The 24,400-nt window shown below is 40.0% G+C and overlaps 1 long non-coding RNA gene across 1 annotated transcript; it reads left to right on the top strand.

Moving 5' to 3' along the window:
- Window positions 1-707: 707 nt before the first annotated feature.
- Window positions 708-12,939, top strand: LOC138845498 (uncharacterized). Its single transcript, XR_011382779.1, has 4 exons — window positions 708-1,060; window positions 1,275-1,424; window positions 9,612-9,748; window positions 12,609-12,939. It is a non-coding gene; the product is annotated as an uncharacterized lncRNA (long non-coding RNA).
- Window positions 12,940-24,400: the final 11,461 nt, after the last annotated feature.

Below are 24,400 nucleotides of genomic sequence, written 5' to 3'. Positions count from 1 at the left end.
AGGGCAGAATTAGAGAGAGAGAGAGAGAGAGAGAGAGAGAGAGAGAAATCTTTCTTCCACTGGGTCACTCTTCAAAAATCTGCAATGGCCATAGCTTGCCTGATAAAAGCCAAGATTCAGGAGTTTCATTCATGTCTGCCACATGGGCAGCAAGCCCATGCACTTGGGCCATTCTCTACTGCTTTTCCCAGGAGCAATAGCAGGGAGCTGGAGCAGAAGTGAAGCAGCCAGTACTCAAATTGTCACCATATGGGATGCTGGCATTGCAGAACCACTTTGCCAAAATGCTGGCCGCTGCCTGCCCATTCTCTTTCTATGTTAATAATACCAGCAGATCTTAAAATGGGCTGGGCATTAATATCATCTGGGGTGACTTTTAACAACTGTAGATTTCTCTAATATTTACCACTACAGAGTCTGATCTCCATGGGAAGAACTTTGTAGATGATCTGAAACAGTGTTGTACAGCAGCTGGGTGTGGGTCCAGATTTGAACATGGAGTCCTGACAAAGTGCTGAGAAATCAGTAGCTGACAGAGCACAGTTTAAATTTGGGTCTTCTATTTATTAGTCATGTGACAAAGAATTAGACAGTCTGTAAATTTTTGTCTGTCTGTAAAACCAAGTAAATAAGCCTTGCTCAATGTGTTGACTAGTTCTGATGATTTGCAAACTGATTTCCCCTGCAACAGCCTGGAGTTGTGAGTCACTGTTTGAGGAGCTACAGTGATCATCACTGTGGTTATTAATAACATCCAGAAATGTTTGAAATTGTATTTGATGAAGAAAAATATCAACAATCTGATGTTCTTACCTATCTGAACGATGTACACTATGTGGATCAAATGAGATTTCTTTTGCTAATAATATTTGCATTCATTCTATTTTCTCTTTCCAGCTGTCAGAAGTCTATGGCCCTGTTTTCGCTGTGTTTTTGGGCTTGAGGCCCACTGTGGTGATTTGTGGATATGATACGGTGAAAGAAGCCTTGGTTGATCTGGGAGAAGAGTTTTCTGGAAGAATCGTTTTCCCAGTGACTTCAATAGTTAATAAAGGATTTGGTCAGTGTCTCTGTGTGTGTGTTGTGTGTGTGTGTGTGTGTGTGTGAGTATGTGTATGTATGTGTGTGCCTGTGCCTGCATGGTAGCGATAACTGTAAGAAGAGTTGGGAGCAGAAATGTCGAGGTCTCCTCCTGCACAGCTGAGTCGATCCACAAGCCTTTCAGGTGTCTTTGTCTGGGATCCTCCTTTAGTTTCCATTTCTTTTGCTCTTAGGAATCATTTTCAGCAATGGAAAGAGATGGAAGGAGACCCGGCGCTTCTCTCTGATGACCCTGCGGAATTTTGGGATGGGGAAGAAGAGCATTGAAGAAAGAGTTCAAGAGGAAGCCTGCTGCCTGGTGGAGGAGCTGAGAAAAACGAGTGGTGGGTGATTCTATGACCTTAAGAGAATGGAGTGTTCTCCAGTGATGGCCCTGGACACAGTCAAGTATGGCAAAATCTTTCATTCTGGGTCCTCATTGTCAGCTCCCTGGAGGAGCAGAGACTGATTGAAGCCCAGAGCTAAGGGATTTTGGCACCTTTGGTTGTGTTTCATTCAGTGACCATGCCTACAGAGTTGAGTATAAAAGCCTGTTCTTATTTTTTTCTTTCCTTGCTTTGTTTGTTTGTAACACTTCAGGTTTGTTTTTTTTTTTTTTTTTTTTTTTTTTTTTTTTTTTTTTTTACATAAAGAAATATTTTTTCCTGTAGCACAATTGTGGGGTAGTATTCCGGAACTTTTCACCAGGGGATACTAGTCTGGCACATGGTGGAAATGACTACTTCACATCCTTATGGCCTATATTTGTAGGATGAGCCTCCCTGACAGATCCAGGGGTGGTTTCAAGGCCAGGTCTATAATGCCTACCTGTTATGGTGTTTATGTATTATTTTAATTTCCCACATACCTCTCTATACAACCCTTATCCATCATGGTACCCCTCTGGACAAATAACTGTTTTATTATTTATTTATTGTTTTAAAAATTTTATTTATGTATTTGAAAGCAAGAGTTACAGATAAATAGGAAGAGACTGACAGAGAGAGATCTTCCATTTGCTGTTTCATGCCCCAGGTGCCCTCAACAGTCAGCACCAGGCCAGATGAAACCAAGTGCTTCATCTGGGTCTCTCATGTGGGTATCAGGGCCCATACACTTGGACCATCTTCTGCTAGTTTCCCAGACCATTAACAGGAATCTGCATCAGAAGTGGAGTAGCCGGGTGGTGAAGCAGTGCCCATGTGGGATTATGGTATTGCAGGCTGTGGCTTTACCCACTATGCCACAAATCTAGCTCCAAATAACTTTTTTTTTTGGACAGGCAGAGTGGACAGTGAGAGAGAGAGACAGAGAGAAAGGTCTTCCTTTTCCATTGGTTCACCCTCCAATGGCCACCGTGGCCGGCGCGCTGCGGCCGGCGCACCGTGCTGATCCGATGGCAGGAGCTAGGTGCTTCTCCTGGTCTCCCATGGGGTGCAGGGCCCAAGTACTTGGGCCATCCTCCACTGCACTCCCTGGCCACAGCAGAGAGATGGCCTGGAAGAGGGGCAACCGGGACAGAATCCAGCGCCCCGACCGGGACTAGAACCCGGTGTGCTGGTGCCGCAAGGTGGAGGATTAGCCTAGTGAGCTGTGGCGCCGGCCCCAAATAACTTTTAAAACTATCAGCAACTTTTGAAAAGATTTTTAAAATTCATTTGAATGGCAGAATTAAAAGGTGGGGAATAGAGAGGTCTTCTATCTCTTAGTTCACTCCCCAAATGACCACAATGGCTGGGGCTTGGCTGGTATGAACCCAGGAGCCAGGAGCTTCTTCTAGGTCTCCCACGTGAGTGCAGGAGCACAAGCATTTGGGCCATCATCTGCTGCTTTCCTGGGCACATTGGCAGGGTGCTGGAATGTAAGTGGAGCAGCCGGGACTGGAACAGGTGCTCATATGGGATGCCGATGCTATGGGTGGCAGTTTTAGCAGCTGTGCCACAGTGTATGTCCCTATAGTAATTCTTGATGACTTTTTTTTACTTTTGTGTTATCCATTGTAATACCTTTGCTTTCATCTCTGGCTTTTTTAATTTGTGTCTTCTGCCCTCCACCTCTTTTTGGTTATTTGGGCCAATAGTTTATCATTTTTAAATTTTTTTTAAAACAGCTCTTCATTTCATGATCTTTTGTATCTTTTTCAATTTCAATTTTGTTTATTTCTTTTCTAATTTTTATTATTTCTTTCTTCCTACTAATTTGGGGTTTTGTTTATTCTTGTTTTTCTAGTTCCTTGAGATGCATTGCTAGATCATTTACTTGATGCCTTTCCAATTTCTTGATGTAGGGCTATAAGCTTTCTTATTAACAATGCTTTTGCTATATAACAGAAGTTTTGCTGTGTTGTGTTGTCCTCTTCATTCATTTTTAGAATTTGTTTTGCTTTCCCTTTTGTTTTTTCTCCTATGACACACTTTTCAGTCTCTATGTATTTGCATATTTTTTAGAGTTTCTTAAGTTGTTAAACTCTAGCTTCCTTCCATATGGCCAGAAACCTGGTATTATTTCAGTATTTCTTGAATTTGCTGAGACTTGTTTTATGGCCAAGCATATGGTCTATTCTAGAGAAAGTTCCATGCACTGAAGAAAAGAATGTGTATTCTGCAGTTATGGGATGAGAGGTTCTGTAAATATCAGTGAGATCCATTTGGCATATTGTAAATATTAGCTCTGCTGTTTCTTTGTTGATTTTCTGCCTAGTTGATCTGTGCATTGATGAAAATCATAGTTTTCTTTGAAAGCTTAGTACCTGGTATATTTTAATTGAAAAAGAGCCTGTCGAGAGCAGTTAAGTAAACAGATTTTTTTAAGATTTATTTTATTTATTTGAAAGACAGAGTTACAGAGAAAGGTAGAGACAGAGAGAGAGGTCTTCATCCTCAGGTTCACTCCCTAGATGGCCACAATGGCTGAAGCTGTGTCAATCTGAAGCCAGGAGCCAGGAGCTTCTTCCGGGTCTCCCACGCGGGTGCAGCGGCCCAAGGACTTGGGCCATCGTCTGTTGCTATCACAGGCCATAGCAGAGAGCTGTATCTGAAGAGGAGCAGCCGGGACTAGAACCAGTGCCCATATGGGATGCTGGTGTTTCAGGCCAGGGTTTTAACCCGCTGTGCCACAGCCCAGGCCCCATAGATTTTTCTATTATTTAATCCCTATCGTTTATATACTTTTTTTAAAAAGATTTATTTATTTATTTGAAAGTCAGAGTTACACAGAGAGAGAAGGAGAGGCAGAGAGAAAAAGAGAGAGAGATCTTCCACCTGCTGGTTCTCTTCCCAATTGGCTGCAAAGCTGGAACTGCGCCAGTCTAAAGCCAGGAGCCAAGAGCTTCTTCTGGGTCTCCCACACAGGTGCAGGGGCCCAAGCACTTGGGCCATCTTCCACTGCTTTTCTAGGCCATAGCAGAGAGCTCGATTGGAAGTGAAGCAGCCGGGACTTGAACCTGTGCCCGTATGGGATGCTGGCACTGCAGGCGGCAGCTTTACTTGCTATGCCACAGCGCCAGCCCCTTTTATACACTCTTATTTCAAGTCATCTTTAATTATATCTATGATGTGGATCCTGAGGCTTTTCCATAAAAAGTTTCTTGATTTTTTGATTAGAACAATTTTATTGAAATACTGTCTACCCAAAACAAAACAAAATAGGAAAACAAAAACAAAACTCTCCTTTACTTTTTTTTATTATGAAACATGATGAATTTGCCTAAGTGATCATCATATTAAAATATTCATTATGACACAGCATTCTGTTGATGGCTATATAGAGCAATAATCTAGAATTCCACAAGACCACAGCTTTGTCCAAATAAATTAATTGGGCAGGCTGATTGACTATTTTTATTTTACTTTATTTTTTAATGATTCATTTATTTATTTGAGAGGCAGAGGTACTGGCAGAGAAGGGAGAGACATGGAGAGAGGTCTTCCATTCATTGGTTCACTCCCTAAATGGTGGCAGAGGCTGGAATTGGGCCAACCTGAAGTCAGGAGCCAGGAGCTTCTTCTGGGTCTACCACATGGGTGCAGGGGCCTAAGCACTTGGGACATCTTCCACTGATTTCCCAGGCCATAGCAGGGAACCTATTGGAAGTGGAGCAGCCAGGCCTGGAACCGGAGCCCATATAGGATGCTGGCACCACAGCTGGAGGCTTAACGCAGCATTCCACAGTGTTAGCCCCTAGCCTGATTTGTTATTATGGACATTGTTTCCATGAGCAGGAATTATTTTTTCTCTGTATATCAGAGAAATCTGGGACTTTATTCCTCAATTCAAGCTTTGAGTTTGCCTTTGTCACTTAAATTTGAAATAAAGATTTCTAATTTCATTTCAATTTTCTGCAAACAAATTTGTTTTATAACTTGTGTTCATTTGGGCTTGAGTTTTTTCAAGTTCCATGGATGGTTTGCTGGCTAAGTTTGTTTCATGAAACACCTGAATTGTTTGGTACACTTTCTCTTTAGTCTTTCTGTCTGGAGTTTCTATGTGTCCTTTCTTCAATTATCGAAGATCTATAAAAGATGCCTGTTTCCCTCCTTAATTGTCTATAAACTGTAAGAATAGGTGAAGTTTTACACTTATAACTTGAGTTATTAGGTGCCTCTAGGACTTTTTCTTTTTTCCTCCAAAAGAACCTTGCCTAGGGTCAGAATCCCATACCCAGAAGCAGTGATGTTTTCTTCAAGCAGTGGGTGTTTTTGCGGTAGTTGGAAAGCCATCATTAAATAAACTAGGATGGGGAAATTGTAGTGTTGTTCTAAGCACTTTGAAGATTTTGCTGATCAGTTAGTTAGTCTGTATGTAAATATTATTTTCGATTCTAAAGTAGCCTCTGCTTGTTAGTTCAAAGCCTAAAGTCTTGTATGGATGTTTTGATAGTATTTAAAAATGTTTCCCATTCTTCAGGCTCACCCTGTGATCCCACCTTTAACCTGGGCACTGCTTCCTACAGACCGTTTTGATTATAGAGATCAGACTTTTCTTAACTTGATGGAAAAAATTAATGAAAACTTCAAGTTTTTCAATTCCCCCTGGGTACAGGTGAGACCATGTTGCCCTCTTTCTGAGAGAACATTTCTTTTCTTCTTCTTCTTCTTTTTTTTTTTTTTGACAGGCAGAGTGGACAGTGAGAGAGAGACAGAGAGAAAGATCTTTCTTTGCCCTTGGTTCACCCTCCAATGGCCGCCTCGGCCGGTGTGCTGCGGCCGGCGTGCTGCGGCCGGTGCACCGCGCTGATCCGATGGCAGGAGCCATGTACTTACCCTGGTCTCCCATGGGGTGCGGGGCCCAAGCACTTGGGCCATCCTCCACTGCACTCCCTGGCCACAGAAGAGAGCTGGCCTGGAAGAGGGGCAACCGGGACAGAATCTGGCGCCCCGACCGGGACTAGAACCCAGTGTGCCGGCGCTGCAAGGCGGAGGATTTGCCTGTTTAGCCGCGGTGCAAGTGAAAGATAAATTCTTTCTTTTTGTTTTTCTTTTTGCCAATGACTCCTTTTGCTTCTTCTTTTTTTTTTTTTATTTTTAAGCTATAGATATATTTGACTTTTCCCCACTAAATATGCTAAAGGTGTATGTTGCTTTCCTGTGAGGTCCCTGCATTCTCTGTTCCCTTAACTTGTGTTCAGCTGCTTTGACAATGGTTACCTTGAAGGTGAAAGTGAAAAATACAAACAAAGAGCTTTAGATACATATACACAATGAAAGAGAAAGAGAGACAAAGAGAGAATAGAGTGAATGGAAGAAAGGAAGGAAGGGAGGTAGGAAGGAAGAAAGAAGGAAAGAGGAAATGAAATAAGAGAAGAAACAACATCGTCACTTCTGGGACAGGAATGTGTTGGGCACTCCTTACCTCAGTCATATTGGTTAAATGGAACCCAGTAGTCAGTCACAGGTGAAAGCTCAGCATTTCCTCAAGTCTTGCCTTTTTTAAAAGATAATTTATTTGAAGTAAGAGTCAAATATATATGACTCTGAGGCACACACACACAGACAGACAGAGAGAGAGGGTGAGAGAGAGTGGGAGAGGGAGAGGGAGAGGGAGAGGGAGAGGGAAAGGGAGAGAGCTTCCATCTGCTGCTTCACTCAACTTAAGCCCACAATGGCTGGAACTGGGCCAGGAAAAGCCAGGAGCCAGGAGCTTCTTTGGGGCCTCTCACATGGGTAGCAGGGCCCCAAACACTTGGACCATTGCCTGTTGCTTTCCCAGGACATTAACAGGAAGCTAGATCAGAAGTGGAAGAGCCAGTCTCAAACTAGTGCCCATATGGGAAGCCATGCTGCAGGCAGCAGCTTTACCTGCCACACCGCAATGCCGGCCTCAGGTCTTTTATTTTTTAATATAAAATATTTATTTGTTTGTTTTCATTTACTTGAATGGAAGAAAGCTTGGGAGAGACAGACAGAATCAGACATATTCTACCTGCTGTTTAACACTTTAGTTACACATAGAGGCTAGCTTGGGCCAAACAGAAGTCAGGATCCTGGAACACAATCCAATTTCTTGGTAGGTGACATGCACTCAAAACTTCAGTCATAATCTGCTGCCTCCCAGGGCATGCACTAGGAGGGATCTGAAATTGGAAGTTGATCTGTTACTTGAGCACAGGCACTACAATATGGTATTCAAGTAGTCCAAGTGACATCTCAAAACTGCACCCCAGGCTCACTCATCTGTTCTTTTTGTTTAATAAATTAAACTTTCCTTATTTTTTTTATTCCTGGTACCACTACCACAATTTACAGAGCAATATACCTGATGCAATGAAAATAAAAAGAAATGACAAAGCTACTACATGTAGAAAAACCTCAGGAATATACAGCTAATCAACAGTACATTGTATTAATCAACAGCTGCACTTTTGACAAGTTGTGGCTATGATTTCGTGGAGAAGAAGGGTTTCTGTTCATGCTGCAGTAGCTTTTCTAAATATTGGTCATTGTTCCTGCTGTGACAGATTTTTTGTATAGTTCCTATAGAATTTGGGCTGATAGCCTCCAAGTTATCTGCTCCTTTCCTGATAACTCTTTGCTCTCTGTCCTGTTCATAATTGTAGCCCTTTCATCCTATTTTTAAGAATCTTCTGCTACCATATCCAGAAATTCTACCACCAGCTCCATGAACACCACCATAGGAACTTCCTGAGCTTCTCCATTCAAAATGCCCCCATCATAGGCCCATGATTGACTGCTGCATCATCTTGAACTTCCAAAACCATTGTTGTGCCCACCACCGCCATAGTTACCTCCAAAATTCCCTCCTTCATTTTACCCTCACATCCTCCTTCTCTAGCATATCTGTCCCCGTATCTGTCCACCACAACCAGTAGCCTCTTCTGCTACTGCCGTCAGCACCAGCACCGCGCTTGCCTCCATGGTCTCCAAATCCCTTCTGTCCACCATCACCTCCTCTGTACCCTCTCTGCCGCCACCACCCCAATGTCATAGCCTCCTCTTCCACCAAAATTTCCACCACTGCCAAAATTACATCCACCACCTCCAGAGTTTCCTCCATGATCCATTAAGTTGCCAGACCCAGCTCCTCAGCCCTTGTTGATCTGGCAGCAGCCTGCAGCTTTTGATTAGAAAGGGTTTTTTTTTTTTTTTTTTTTTTTTTTTTTTTTTTCACCTCAAAACTATGCCCACTAATAGAGTGGTATTTCTGAACAACAATTTTATCAACTGTTAGAAAATACAAAACTTTTCCCCCCACTCTACTATGTTGAATAACTTCTTTTTTTTTAAAAAAAGATTTATTTATTTATTGAAAGTTAGAGTTACACACAGGGAAGGAGAGGCAGAGACAGACAGACAGACACACACACACACACACACACACACACAGAGAGAGAGAGAGAGAGAGAGAGAGAGGTCTTCCATCTGCTAGTTCACTCCCTAATTGGCCACAACATCTGGAGCTGTGTCAATCCGAAGCCAGGTTCCAGGAGCTTCTTCCAGGTCTCAAACACAGTGCAAGGGCCCAAGGACATGATCTATCTTCTTCTGCATTCCCAGGCCATACCAGAGAGCTGTATTGGAAGTGGAGCAGCTGGGCTTCTAACCAGTGCTCATCGGGGATGACAGCACTGCAGGCGGCAGCTTAACCCACTGCACCACAGTGCCATGTACCTGCATAACTTCTATGATTTCAGTATTTCTATACTTTTCAAAGTAGTCTCTCAAATTACATTCTCCTCTATTCTTTAATAACACCGACAAAAATCTCACATTATCACATAATCTAGGAATGTGCCCCAGAATATATTTCATGTAGTTTAGTGATACAATCATAAGAATATAATGATTTTTCTGCCTCAATTCCACCTCCTTCTATCTTCCTTCCTTCCTTTCTTTTTAATTTTTGTAATAACATATTTATAATTATGTTACAGTCACAGAGGTTTTTTTTAAACATAATTTTAAACCATAGTCTGGTGTATTATGTATATGTTTTCAATAAAAATGTTTAATTCAGTAATTTTTTTTTATTTTATGATCTGTACTACTTTTCTAATTCTTCTTGATTGTTCCCAGGAAGTCATAGAAAAATGATTAGTAATAATACTTATGTAAAAAATTATGTGTTGGAGAAAATAAAAGAACACCAAGAATCTCTGGACATTACCAACCCTTGAGACTTCACTGATTGTTTCCTGATCAAAATGGAACAGGTAAAATGTTGTTTATTTATGTGCATTTGGTGGCTGATTGACTATTTGTGTACTTATAGAAGTTGTTCAAATGGTCAGAGAAGAAACACTTGCCCAGCACTTGAAGTATCCTTGTGTGTATGGAACTTGACTAAGGGTCATGGGAGAGTTAAAATTGAGATGCTAAACAATTGGAATATATGGGCTCTGCTTTAGGTATTAATTTCTTGAGGAAATACAGAGTGCCCCCCTTAGTTACTATGGACAACAAAGAAGTTGGAAAATTGAAAGTATCAAACCATATGGTTAATGTGAACCCAATCTTATGTTAGTGTGCATGGAAGAATGAAAAGCAAGGGTTTCACCTAATGGCTTCCTGCATGCCTGAGGTAGGTTTTCACCTTCAAATATTTGCAGTGAGGTGCAGTAGAAGGGGTTTAAGTGGGAAGAGGTTGTAATGAGAGATTCTGAAGTGTTTGGTGGCAAATGTTGGAAAGCAGTCTTACATGACTGTAAGAAAAAATGAATTGGGCAGATAAGGCATTGTAAGTGTCTGTCAAGTAACTTGCAGGCCTGAATGTTGGCAGGGGGAGTTTTGATATGAACAGGTATAGAAATGACCCAGGGGCCAGCATTGTGACATAGAGGGTAAAGCCATGGCTTGCAGTCCTGGTATCCTTTATGGTAGCAGGTTCGAATCCCAGTTCTCCACTTTAAATCAGTTCCCTGGTAATGCACCTGGGTCGGCAGCAGAGGATGGCTCAAGTGTTTGGGCTCCTAAAACCACATAGGAGACCTTGAAGTGGCTCCTGGCTCCTGGCTTTGTCCTGGCCCAGTCAGGTATACCAGTTCTCCCAGAGTTGGTGACTAAAAACCCAAAACCACAGAGAATATTTGAGTTAGAGAATTTCATGTGTGATCCAAAACATTCTTGTGTCTGGAAGAAACTGAGCTTTGGGGATTCCTTTTGCATTGTATGACACAGTGCATGGGATGTGGGTAGTATCTGAGTTTTCCAGAGCATCTCCCACCAGTTTGATGTGAATATTTTCTCAGTTGTCATGGATGCTGAGTCTCTTGACTTATTTGGACTTCTCTCACAGTGAGTTGATTTGAGAATAATGTTTATTTAGAGCATGCATGGATGGATGTAACCAAGGAGTCTCTACTATGTGTGATGCCAAACTCTGAAAATTGCAATGTCTTGATTCTAGCCTATCCTATTTTCAACATATGACCCTAATTCATCCATTTCTATTAATCAAGATTTTATCGGCTAACAGTAAAGTAATGCTCAATTAACAATAGTTTCAAAAATTGTGTGTTTATCTGGCATTCAGGGAATCATGTTGGTTAGTTCAGAACTTGTACCACAGACCTGAAGCTGCATGGAGTCAGGTGCCTGATACGTTCTGTCATCACACTTAGTCAGTGTACATTTCCAGTGATGCTGAAATACTCATGTCAAAATGACATCATTACCAGTTCCACTTCATATACTTATATGTATTTTGATTTAGAGAGAGAAAAGAGCATGTGACATCAAGTGAAAAATATGTTGCATGGCTAATATGGCTTTACGAGAGGCTTGGAAATGAAATTTTGAGATAATCAATAGATAATGGGTAAATAAAATGAAGGTTGGGTTAGTTGATCTACATTCTCTGTCATACCATGTAGTTGTTACAGTTGTTTTTTAACTTTCCATTTTAGAATAGTTTTAAATTACAAGATGAAAATTTTGAGGTAGTCAAAGAGTTTTCATGACCCCATACTCAGCTTTCCCAGTCATTAGCATTTTATATTGGTGTGATATGTTAATCACAATCTATAAGCTATACCTATCTTTCCCTATTATTAACATTTCCCGTATTTGGGTGAAATACTTGTCACCATTAATGGAGCACACCCAGCTTCCCTTATAACTTTAATCCAGAATTCTTTTATCTGTCCCGCCCCTCCCAGCCTCTAGTAATCAACATTTTGTCTTCAGATGAAGGACTTTTTCTTTTTCTTTTTTTTTTTTAAAGTTCCCATTAGTGAGGGAAAATATGTGGTATTTGTCCTCTTTGTAACTGCTTTCACCTACCAACATGTTCTCTAGTTTCATCCAGTTGATTTAGTTTTTTAAAAATATTTAAAATTTTATTTTAAAATTAATTAATTAATTTTTTAAGGAATACAATTTTCATAAGTACAACTTTAGGAATATAGTGATTCTTCCCACCATACACACCCTCCTGTCCACTCTCCCACTGCTCCTTCTCCTCCCTCTCCCCTTCCCAGTCCCATTCTTCATTAAGATTCATTTTCAATTAAGTTTGTACATAGAAGACCAACTTTATATTAAGTAAAGATTTCAACAGTTTGCACAAACACACACAAAACACTGGGACCAATTATCATATTTAACTCTCATAATATAATACAACTTTTTGAAGACAGAGGTCCTGCTGGGGAGTTAATGGACAGTGTCTCCTGTTGTTAATTTAACAATTAACACTCTTATGTATGACTTCAGTGATCACCTGAGGTTCTTGATATGAGCTGCGTAGACTGTGGAAGCCAATTAAATTCAGAACTCCATCAGTATTTAGACAAGGCCATTAACAAAGTAGAAGTTCTAACCTTTTAAAGAAAAGTACATCCTTCTTTGATGGCCACTTCTTTCCATTGGGATCTCACTCACAGGGACCTTCATGTAGAATATTCTTTTGGCTGCAGTGTCTTGGCTTTCCAAATGCTCTCACAGACTTGATTTAGTTTTAATATTTCAGTTTTCCCTTTGTAAGTTTGATTATCTTAATTAAGCCTGAGATATTGTGGATTGATTGTGATGAAATATGCAGATAAAAATATAAAATATTCAAATAATTTCTAGGAAAAGCATAACCAACAGTCTGAATTTACTGTTGAAAACCTGATGGCCACAGTGACTGATGTGTTTGCTGTTGGAATGGAGACCACAAGCACCACCCTGAGGTATGGACTCCTGCTCCTGATGAAGCACCCAGAGGTCATAGGTATGTTCATGATGAATGAACAAGGCAGATATCAACAGGTGTAGGGAAGCCAATGGTGGTGTTAACCCTCCTGTTTCTTTTAGAGAAGCTTCATAATTCAAATTTTTGTGCCCCAGCTGTAATTTGTGCAAATATGGTGAAGGGATAAAAATGAGAGATATGTGCACAACTGGATATATATTTGGGGCAGTGCAGGCAATGTGAGGTGTAGCATAGCCATAAAACTCTGGGATGGTGACAGTTGGTGTCTAGACTTCATGGAAAGATATGTAACAGGCACAGGTGTCATGAACTGGCCTGGGATTTTTTTTTTCTTTCTTTCATTTATGAAGAATCTAATAGTTTGAATGGTATATGGTTTTTTCACAGATCTTTCATTACTCTAGAAATGCACTGTATTTTTGCTGGGTCCAGGAAGGTCAATTTTTTATTTATTGAGGAGATGGCATGAGAATATATTCAGTCTAAAAAAGCACTTTAAAAAGTTGAGTTTTTAGGAAAATTGTACACAAGTTAAAGAGTACATCTGCCTAGGGAATTTATTAATCCAGGAATCTGAGCCCAGAAAAGTGCTTGCATGTACGTTTATTATTTTTTTTTACAAACAATTAAAAATGATTTAGTTGCCTTTAAGCAGGTTCTATTTCTATGCATCATTGTAACTACACAGATTATGCTTTTGTGGTTCAGAATCCCATTGAAATGTTGACAAATTAATTAGAGATTGCAATGGCTCCTGTTGAAGTACCTTACTGTACATCTAAAACACAAAGAGCAGAGGATGGGGTTTATACAGTTGTGTAGGGAGATTGAACCTCTTGCCTCAGTGCCATTAATAGGAAGATTTGTCCTGAATGAGGTGACCAGTCTGTGTCCCTACATTCCCACAAGTCTCAGTATTGAGAAAAAGGCATTGTTCAAGTAGGTAGAGTAGATTGGAGCAGGAAATAGGAGGCTCTCCCTGTCCTGGTTCCATCCTCATCTCAATTTTTCTGAGAACTGTTGTCTCCAACAGGAAAGGGAGGTTTGTACTCCAGAGAAACTGAACCTAAGAGATCCAGCATAAGGACATCAGTCAGAGCCAGGGAAGGAGGGAGGTGCAGGACAGATCAGAATCTCCCAAAAGCTGGCGCTGTTGCACAGTGGGTTAAAGCCCCAGCCTGCCGTGCTGGCATCCTGGTTGCTCCTCTTCCTGTCCAGCTCTCTGCTATGGCCTGGGTAAGAAATACAAGATTGTCCAAGTACTTAGGCCCCTGCACCACATGGGAGACCTTGATGAAGCTCCTGACTCCTGGCTTTGGATCATCACAGCTCTGGCCATTGCAGCCATTTGGAGAGTGAATCAAGGGAATGGAAGACCTCTCTCACTCTCTGTCTCTACGTCTCTGTAACTCTGTCTTTCAAATAAATAAAGGAAAAATAAATCTTAAAAAAAGAGTCCCCTGGAACGTGGATGCCCTTAGCCACTTTGTCTGTCTTGCTCCTGTAACCCAGCTGCCCTATGTAAACAGTAGAGAAAGAATGGCACCAGTGAAAAGACCTCCATGTTTTGGCCATGTAGATGGAAAATTCTCAGTAAATGTCCATAAAATGCATGAGATGGAAAATGAAAATTCTCACCAAATGGCATAAAGTGAATGAAATTTATCCACCCCTGACAAAGGGTTATGTAATTGTGAACACTAGGCATAAAAGCTAAATAAGCCTTTCAGAGACAAGTGAGATAAAGATTGAGTATCAGAGTGGCAGTAGAATCCTTAAGTAGCTGTCATATTGGGTATTCTTCTTTTAAATAACATTTATTTCTTTGTTTGAAAGTCAGAGCTATAGAAAAGGAGGAGAGAGATCATCCATCCACTGGTTCACTTCCCAAATGGCCACAACTGCTGGAGCTGGGCTGATCTGAAGCCAGAAACCAGGAGTTTTATCCGATTCGCCCATGTGGGTGCAGGGACCCAAGCACTTGGGCCATCTTCCACTGCTTTCCCAGGCCATCAGCAAGGAGCTGGATTGGAAATGGAAGAGCCTGTACTTGAACCGGCTCCCATATGGGATGCTGGCATTGTAGGCAGGAACTATACTCACTGCACCACAGTGTTGGCCCCATCTTGTGTATTTTTATATTTTGAGACCTGCAAATGGACAAACAAGTTGTGCTCTGCTTTCAGTTTCTCAGAGTGATATTAGAGGCTGTGCTGCATGCAGACATCTGAAACAAGTGGCAGCGTCTGAGCCCAGGAACCAGGGGAGCTCATGATGGAGGCTGCGAGGGTGAGGGAGGGTGATGGGTACCAGACCTGGAAACTAGCACTTCTGATTGGACCTGGTGGATAACGTGGGTGTGAGGGGGGAGACCCAGAGGATGAAAGAGAATGGGTTATTTGAAGTTGTCAGAACATTAACACTAGCAGTACCTATGAGCGTATGCAAGAATTCAAAACTAACACCCGAAGTTGGGAATTTAAATAGACACTTAAAGCAAGAATGCACAAGAGAAACATGGTAATAGTTGTCTTGTGTGTGATCAACACACTGTAAGTGGTGTAAACAATGAACGTGTGATATGAACATTCTGGAAAATGGAGTGAGGCGAAGCACATGTGTGCAGGTGTATGTCTGTAGGTGCGTGTCTTTATATTTTTTGCATGAAGTGGAGATGTAGATGTATGTCCTCCTGTCTCTTACTAGCAAGTTTTAGAAACTATTGAAAATAGATAAACTCAAGAATTTGTCATTATTTAAAAATGTGAATGTAATCCTCAAAAATCTAAGAACAGATATTGTATGTACCAGGTATTCCACTCTAAATATATATAGAGAGGAAATCAATTTAGCCTATCTAATTCCTATATTTATTGCTGCAGTATTTATAATACCTTATAGAATCAACCTACTACATGCCTAACAATAAATTAATGGATAAAGATAGATGATATACATACATATATATAAATATATATAAACATGTATATATATATATACAATGAAATATTATTCAGCCTAAGAAGGAATTATATCCTATATTTATATCAAAATATGTGAAAATGGAGGCTATCATAATAACTGAGATAAGCCAGACTCAGAAAAACAAATATTACATTGCTTTCTCATATGTGGTACTTCCAAAATGTCAGTTTCTGATATCAGATCTCAGTGGAAATGCTTCCAACTTTTCCCCATTCAATAGGATGCTGGCCGTGGGTTTTTCACAAATTGCTTTGATTGTATTGAGGAATGTTCCTTCCATATCCAGGTGTTTAGAGTTTTCATCATGAAAGGGTGTTGTATTTTATCAAATGCTTTTTCTGCATCTATTGAGATAATCAATGGTTTTTCTTCTGCAGCCTGTTAATGTGGTGTATCACATTGATTGTTTTGCAAACACTGAATCATCCCTGCATACCAGGGATAAATCCCGCTTGGTCTGGGTGGATGATCTTTCTGATGTGTTGTTGCATTCTATTGGCCGGAATTTTATTGAGGATTTTTGCATCTATGTTCATCAGGGATATTGGTCTGTAATTCTCTTTCCATGCTGCATCTTTTTCTGGCTTTGGAATTAGAAAGAATTTGGGAGGATTCCCTCTTTTTTGATTGTTCTGAATAGTTTGAGAAGAATTGGAGCTAGTTCTTCTTTAAATGTCTGGTAGAATTCAGCAGTGAATCCATGTGGTCCTAGGCTTTTCTTTTCTGGGAGGGCCTTTATTACTGTTTCAATTTCTGTCTCAGTTATGGGTCTGTTTAGGTTTTTTATGTCTTCCTGGTTCAATTTAGGTAGGTTGCATGTGTCCAGGAATCTATCCATTTCTGATAGATTTCCCTGTTTGCTGGCATACAAATGCTTGTAGTAATTTCTGATGATTCTTTTTATTTCTGTGGTGTCTGTTGTTACGTTTCCTTTTTCATCTCTGATTTTATTGATTTGGGTCTTTTCTTTTTTTAGTTAGTTGGGCCAATGGTGTGTCAATTTTGTTTATTTTTTCAAAAAACCAACTCCTCGTTTGCCTAATATTTTGTAATTTTTTTTGAATTCAGTCCTGTTGATTTCTTCTCTGATTTTAATTATTTCTCTTCTTCTACTAGATTTGGGTCTGGTTTGCTGCAGCTTTTCTAAATCCTTGAGATGTATTGAAAGCTCATTTATTTGGTGCCTTTACAATTTCTTGATGTAGGCACCTATTGTTATAAACTTTCCTCTTAACACTGCTTTTGCTGCGTCCCATAAGTTTTGGTATGTTGTGCTGTTATCCTCATTTACTTCCAGAAAATTTTTGATTTCTCTTTTGTTTTCTATTATGACCCATTGTTCATTTAGGAGCATGTTGTTCAATTTCCATGTGTTTTCATATGCTCTATGGATTCCTGAGTTGCTAATTTCCAACTTCTTTCCTTTATGATCTGAGAAGCTACATCGTATGATTCTAATTTTTTGAATTTGCTGAGACTTTTTTTATGGCCTGGTATGTGGTCAGTCCTAGAGAAGGTTCCATGTACTGCTGAGAAGAATGTAAATGCTTTATGTGTAGGATGAAAAGTTCTGTAGATATCTGTTAGATCCATTTGTGCAATAGTGTCCTTTAAATCTATTGTATCCTTGTTGATCTTCTGTCCTGTTGATCTGTCTATTTCTGAGAGTGGAGTATTGAAGTCCCCCAGTACTATTGTATTGGGGTCTAAGTCTCCCTTTAAGTCCCTTAACAAATCTTTTAAATAAACCGGTGCCCTGCAATTAGGTGCACATACATTGATAATCGTTATATCTTCCTGTTGAATTGATCCCTTAATCACTATATAGTGCCCCTCTTTGTCTCTCTTAACAGTTTTTGTGTTAATGTTTATGTTGTGTGATATTAAGATGGCTATGCCTGCTCTTTTTTCATTTCTGTTGGCATGGTATATCTTTTTCCAGCCTTTCACTTTCAGTCTGTATGCATCTTTGTTGGAAATATGTGTTTCTTGTAAGCAGCTAATAGATGGGTTTTGTTCCTTAACCCAATCAGCCAATCCGTGTCTTTTAACTGGACAGTTCAGGCCATTAACGTTCAATGTGACTATTGATAAGTAGTAACTTTGCCCTGCCATTTGCCAAAGATATTTTCTAATATATGCTTTGAATTCCCTGTGATCTTTTGCTGTGAGGTTTCCTTCCTTTACCTTCTTTCATATTGATGACCTTGTTTCTGTGTTTCTGTATGTAACACATCTTTAAGCATCTTTTGCAGGGCTGGACGAGTGGCGACAAATTCTTTCAATTTCTGTTTGCTATGAAAGGTCTCTATTTCACCTTCGTTCACAAATGCGAGCTTTGCAGGATATAATATTCTGGGTGGGCAGTTTTTCTCTCTTCGTCCCTAGGCTATGTCTCGCCATTCCCTTCTAGCTTGTAGGGTTTCTGATGAGAAGTCTGCTGTGAGTCTGATTGGAGATCCTCTGAGAGTAATCCGACATTTCTCTGTTGCACATTTTAGGATCTTTTCTTTAGGTTTCACTGTGGTGAGTTTGATTACAACGTGTCGTGTTCAGGATCTCTTTTGGTCATGTTTACTAGGGGTTCTATGAGCTTCCTGTACTAGGATGTCTCTGTCCTTCTCCAAACCCCGGAAGTTCTCTGCAAGTATCTCACTAAAAAGGCCTTCTAATCCTTTCAATCTCCCCATGCCTTCAGGAACTCCTAGAACCCGAATGCTGGGTTTTTAATAGTATCCTGTAGATTCCCAACAATATGTTTTAGATTTCTAATTTCCTCTTCTTTTGTTTGGTTTGATTGTATACTTTCCTGTGCTCTGTCTTCTAAGTCTGAAATTCTCTCTTCTGCCTCACTAATTCTGTTTTTAAGGCTCTCTAGTGTGTTTGTCATTTGATCTATTGAATTCTTCAATTCATTTTGGTTTCTCTTCACTACCACCGTTTCATGTTCTACTAGTTTCTTCATTTCATTTTGTTTCCTCCTTAGGATTTCATTTTCATCAGAGAGATTTCTACCCTGTCCAGTAAGTATTTCTGGAGTTAAATAATTTATTTTTCATAACTTCTAAAGTTCTTATCATAAATTTTTTGAAATCGGTATCTTGCATTTCTTCCATCTCATCATCTTCATAATCTTGAATTGTGGTGTCTTGTTCATTTGGGGATGTCATAATATCTTCCTTGTTCTTTTGCTTGGCATGTGGAGATATTCTTTGATTTCTTCTTCTTTTTTTTTTTCCTTGCTGTGGTGTTTTTTCTTGTTATACTATGACTCTAGATTAAGTGGACTGTCTGCTTTTGATGGATCCTTAGAGGCTTGTGATTGATTTGGCCAGAGAGCTCTGTTCAGTTCTTCAGGGTTAAGGGTGTGCCAAAGGTGATACATCGAGATTAGGCATGGTAAATCTTCTCTCTCTCTTTCTCTCTATCTCTCTCTCTTTTTTTTGTTCAGAAGGTAAGTAATTCTGCATAGGTGAGTGGAATTGAAGCTAGTCTGTGTCAGAGCTCTGGCCTCTGTGGGTATAATATTCATCTGCTCTGTCCCAAGTACCACACAAAGCATCTGTGCAGTCCTCAATGTAAGCTCAAATTCCCCTGCAATCTCCACCAGGTTGCCAAGGTTACTGAGTTTGTGTCGTCTCCCAAGAGTACTCACCTCTCAGGCACAGCATTTATGTATGTGCAAAATGGCCCCTGCTCTTTGTCTTGCTCGCCTTTGTAAGGTGAGTGGAGATAGAGAATCGTGTCTGTACTGGTCCTATTTATTTATTTGTTTATTAATTATTTATTTATTTCTCTCTCTCCAGTAGTTAGTCTGGTGCACTTTCCACCACAGGACTTCAAGCCTTGTTACCTCTAGGCTCTTCCTGCTGCTTCCCCACCATTGTCTCGGGCTACTGAGGTTTCACCTCACATCCCTTTCTAATGCTGGTGCATAGACTCGGTGGCTGAGGTCCCGAGCTGTAGGTGCCTGTGCCCTCCACGTAGGTCCACAGTGTCACCCTAGTTCCGGAAGAGTTTCCTCCACAGTTTTTTCCCCTAACTCTTCCCTGAAACTACAGTGTCTGCACTTTTATTAAACTATCTTTTCCTGGACTATCAGTGTGTTCCATCCGTATTCTGCCATCTTGGAGCACTCCCGCATGGTATATTGGTTTTTGACTAACCTATATGTCAGTCCTGTAACAGAGAACTTTATTGATAGCTTTCCTATGAAATGAGCTCCTGTGGTTAGATTATTATATCAGATGAGATCTTTAATTAGGAAATGTTTTATTTCTACTTTCTCTTTGACTTCTCCATTCTCTAATCTTGAGTTTTAATCTTCATTCTCTGAATGTGTGTCATGATTTTTAATGTAATTGTTTAAAAAATTCCATATCTAAATCTATATATAGCCTTTCTTATTTCTTGTTAAATCAGTATGTAAGAGAGGAATTTGAGACAGACACATCCATTTTTGCAGTTCATTTTCTCTCTACTTCTGGAGGATTCTTATTCCCACATGGTTATTCTAGTAATTATCTTTGTGACACCCCTCTCCCCTTTTGTGGCCTGTAGGTTGTGTTGCTTAGAATCATAGCCACCCTCAAAAACATGGTGATTTTTGGTATACCCTTTTCTTTCCTTTGATCTCAAAGTGAAGTTAGATAAGCCAATATGAACTAGTTTGTGTAAACAAAATTTAACATTAAGAAAATGAAATTTAGCATTTACATAATGAGGTATTTTAAAAAGATAATCAGATTTACCTTTAGGATTAGAGATGGAAATGGTAGTATTTTGCCTGAGAACAATCACGTAATTGTAAATACGGGAAGTTAATCTTGTTATACTTGAACTGCTGGCAATGAATACTTCAAATATTTGTTTTCTGTTTAGTGGTATCTGCTCTATAGAGATCAGAATGCCCAAGACTTTATAAGCTTTATAAGGTCATTTAGGTTTCCAAATAAGAAAAATTGTCAAGCTAAGCTGTGCTGAGCATAAGTAATATTTTATCTCCATTTAAGAAAAAGTTAATCTAACTGGGCTAGCATGAATTACTATTTATTAGACATGGAAAAGAAAATGCATAATATTTCCAATCATGAAATAACTTCGAACATGGACTTGAATTCTCCCTTCCTTAAAATCTTTTTTATTGGCATTTTCATTGTCTCAGTATGAAAACCTTCAATGATCAGGGTGAGATTCTTGATCTGGAACCATTCCGTGCCGCTTTTTCCTCTCTCACAGTGTGTGGCTTTACAGTGTGTGTCACTCACCAGGATCCATCTCATTGGAATGCTGATACTTAGTCGCATACCTTGCCATTTTCAGGAAAATGGTCTTATAAGAGTATGCTTTTCTCAAAGCATCTGTGTTCTTAATATGGAAAATACCAGCTGGCGCCACAGCTCAATAGGCTAATCCTCCACCTTTGGCGCCAGCACACCGGGTTCTAGTCCCGGTCGGGGTGCCGGATTCTGTCCCGGTTGCCCCCGTTCCCGGCCAGCTCTCTGCTATGGCCTGTGAGTGCAGTGGAGGATGGCTCAAGTGCTTGGGCCCTGCACCCCATGGGAGACCAGGCGAAGCACCTGGCTCCTGCCTTTGGATCAGCGCGGTGCACCGGCCTCAGCGTGCCCACCACGGCAGCCATTGGAGGGTGAACCAACCACAAAAGGAAGACCTCTCTCTGTCTCTCTCTCTCACTGTCCACTCTGCCTGTCAAAAAAAAAAAAAAAAAAAAAAAAAAAGGGAAATACCAGTAAATTGATGGATTCAAAATATAAATGGGTTTATGACGCTAATCATATGCTCAAAATAACTTTGATAACTTATTGCCCTGTAAGTTAAGCCTCCCATTACCACCAGAAAAATCCTGTTTTACCTACTAATTCGAGCAAAAGTAGTATGTGACCTCATGAACTTTTTAGTTAATGAGTAGCAAGCTTCTCATAGGGGGTGTTTATCCTACCTCTCTGGGGATATGGGCCTGGTTACATTCCTCAGTTTGTCCCACATTTTGGAAAGGCTATATAAGACACTTGCTGGGAAGGAGAGACTAAAGCTGTGAGATAATCCTCTAGTCTTGGATAGAAATGAGGAAAGACTCTAAATGTCACCTGTAGTGGAACTTTGCTACTCAATGCGAGAAGATAGTGGACAGAGTGCTCCTATTGCAGTGTTTCTGGCAAGTCCTCCCTGAAATGCACACAGAGTTCTCAGTTTCCTGGGCCTTGAATCCCATGGTGCTAGGAGATACTCACTTGTTTCTGCAGCTCTTCCCCAGTGTGGGAAGAAGGGGTAACTGGACCATCCACGAAATTTTTTGTTCAAGACACACTAGAGACCCTCCTGTCTATCCAGTAAGTGATAATAAAGCTGCTAGGGAAAGCCTTAAATTGGAAGACGTGGAGGTGGTAGAAAACCTCTCCTTGTAGGAAAAGACATGCACTTAGGTAAAGCAGAGCTGGAACTGCTGACTAATACTCAATGGAACTTCCACTTGCTCTAAAACCAGGGAAATCTTAGGTGATTGGGTGTACTATATCTATAGCTACACATAGTCTATAGGTAAATGCTTTTTCAGTGAGGATCTTCCTCTCCATTGGTGATCCTCTGGTTTTGGCTGTACCAAGTTGTGCATATTCTTGCTGTGTTGTACCCAGTTGCTTTATATTAATAGTGCAACTTGAACTGGGGAGGGTGGGTGGGTGAACTTGGTGGTGTGGGAAGGGGAGGAGGGCGATAAGTATTTTAAAGACATCAGCTCACTGTGCTGAGAGAAGGAACAAACTCAAGGAAACCTCTGATCTATAAATTCAACTGCTGCATTTTTTATAAATACATGGAAATGTCCTGTTGTAATATTTGATCTTGGAAATAAAAACAAAAACTTTTCAGTATTAAAGGGATATAGACATAGTATATATATAGATATAGTATCAAAGGGATATAGAGCATAAAGGCACTTTTAATTAATGGAAAATAGAATTAAAATGTTTATTTTGATTAAAATTTTTGTTATCCATGCACAAGAGTGGTCTTTGCTAATTCCTTGCAAATGGGTAATATTGAAAATTTAAAATTGGTTTAACTTGGTTTTGAGCCCTAATAAACTTATCTTCATGCCATTTTATCAAGAGCTTTTTGAAGTACACTTTTATATGACAGTCCTTCCCTCAACCCAACTACCTTTAACTCACTGCACAAGAAATGGAACTTCTGAAAGCACTTGGTCTAAATTCAAAGTGTTTGTAATTTGGCAACAGTTAATGAAATGTTTGACACAGAATTGATATTCAATACACATTTGTAGAGTTAGGGATGCCTGATATAATAAGATTTTTTGTGGATAACAAGTGTTCATCCTTTGTTCCATGTGTCTACCCAGCTATCCTCCCAGTCATCCTGTCTTCCATCCACCCATGCATCTACTCAGTACCTGAGCAAGCAGTCACTATATACTTCTTGAGGAAGTTTCACAATTCAATGTTTTAAGAGTCCTCTGTGCTTGTTATTTTCAGGAAAGCGAGTGTGTGTGGGAGAGGCCCTGACCCGTATGGAGCTGTTTTTATTCCTGACTGCCATTTTACAGAACTTTACCCTGAAGCCTCTGGTTGACCCCAAGGACATTGACACCACCCCACTTGTCAGTGGGCTAGGTCGTGCGCCACCCTTGTACCAGCTCAGCTTCATTCCTGCCTGAAGAAGGGCAGGCCACGTGGCTGCTGCAGAGCTGTCATCTGCAACTCCTCTCTTCCAGAGCCGCCTCCAACTCCTTTGCCTATCATGGGTCCCTCCCCTGTTGTATCCTCTGACATTTATTCATTTTCAAGGTCTAGCCTCCATTAGGAAACGTTTTCTGGATCCCTTCATAAATGTGTATCTGCCATTCCTTACAGTGTGTAATTCTTGGATTAACCACCTCATGGGTTACTTCATGTCTAATGCTGAATTGCTATTATGTTATCACTGCGAAATTGAGCAAGATGATTGGCATTTGATGATTCGGACATGTTTCCCCTCTATATGTTCAAAATAAAAGCACTATTGAATGTTGAATCAGTTTTCAGATTTTCTTTCTTTTGTACCTAATGTGAATAACATATGAAAAAAAAATGAAGTTCCAAGAGGTCACGCTGGTCCTTATAAGGATAGGCACAAACACACACAGTATCATTTACATTGTACCTACAAATATGAAATGCTTGTGTTTGTGTCTGATAAAATGTGTATATGATCATTTGAAGAAAACTACAAAGCAGAGGAAACCAAAGATGATGTAAATAAATGGAGATATATTTCATCAACATGAATATGATGCTATTATTGTTATGTTGTCATGTTTTTCATATGATCCATGCACATAATATGATCTCAACCAAATAACAGGCATATTCCTTTTTAGATATCAGCATCTGAATTTATAATTAATAAGAAGTAGTTAAAAACCCAGGATATGCAATATTTAAGGAAAATTAGTCAATGGGCTGATCTTGCTTCATCTGATTTCAAGACTCATAAGAAATATATGGTAATCAAAACTGTTTGGTATTGGTGAAAGAATAGACAAATAAGTTAATGAAATTGAATAGAGTTGGAAACAGAACAACACAAATATAGCCAACTTAATTTTGCAAAGAAGTAATGGCACCACGACGTTGAAAGGACAGCCTTTCTCAAATGGTGCTCAAAA

Source organism: Oryctolagus cuniculus, chromosome 15, assembly GCF_964237555.1.
Source record: "Oryctolagus cuniculus chromosome 15, mOryCun1.1, whole genome shotgun sequence".
NCBI lineage: Eukaryota > Metazoa > Chordata > Mammalia > Lagomorpha > Leporidae > Oryctolagus > Oryctolagus cuniculus.
Note: the sequence above shows the minus strand (reverse complement) of the source record. Positions and strands in the feature narration are given on the sequence as shown.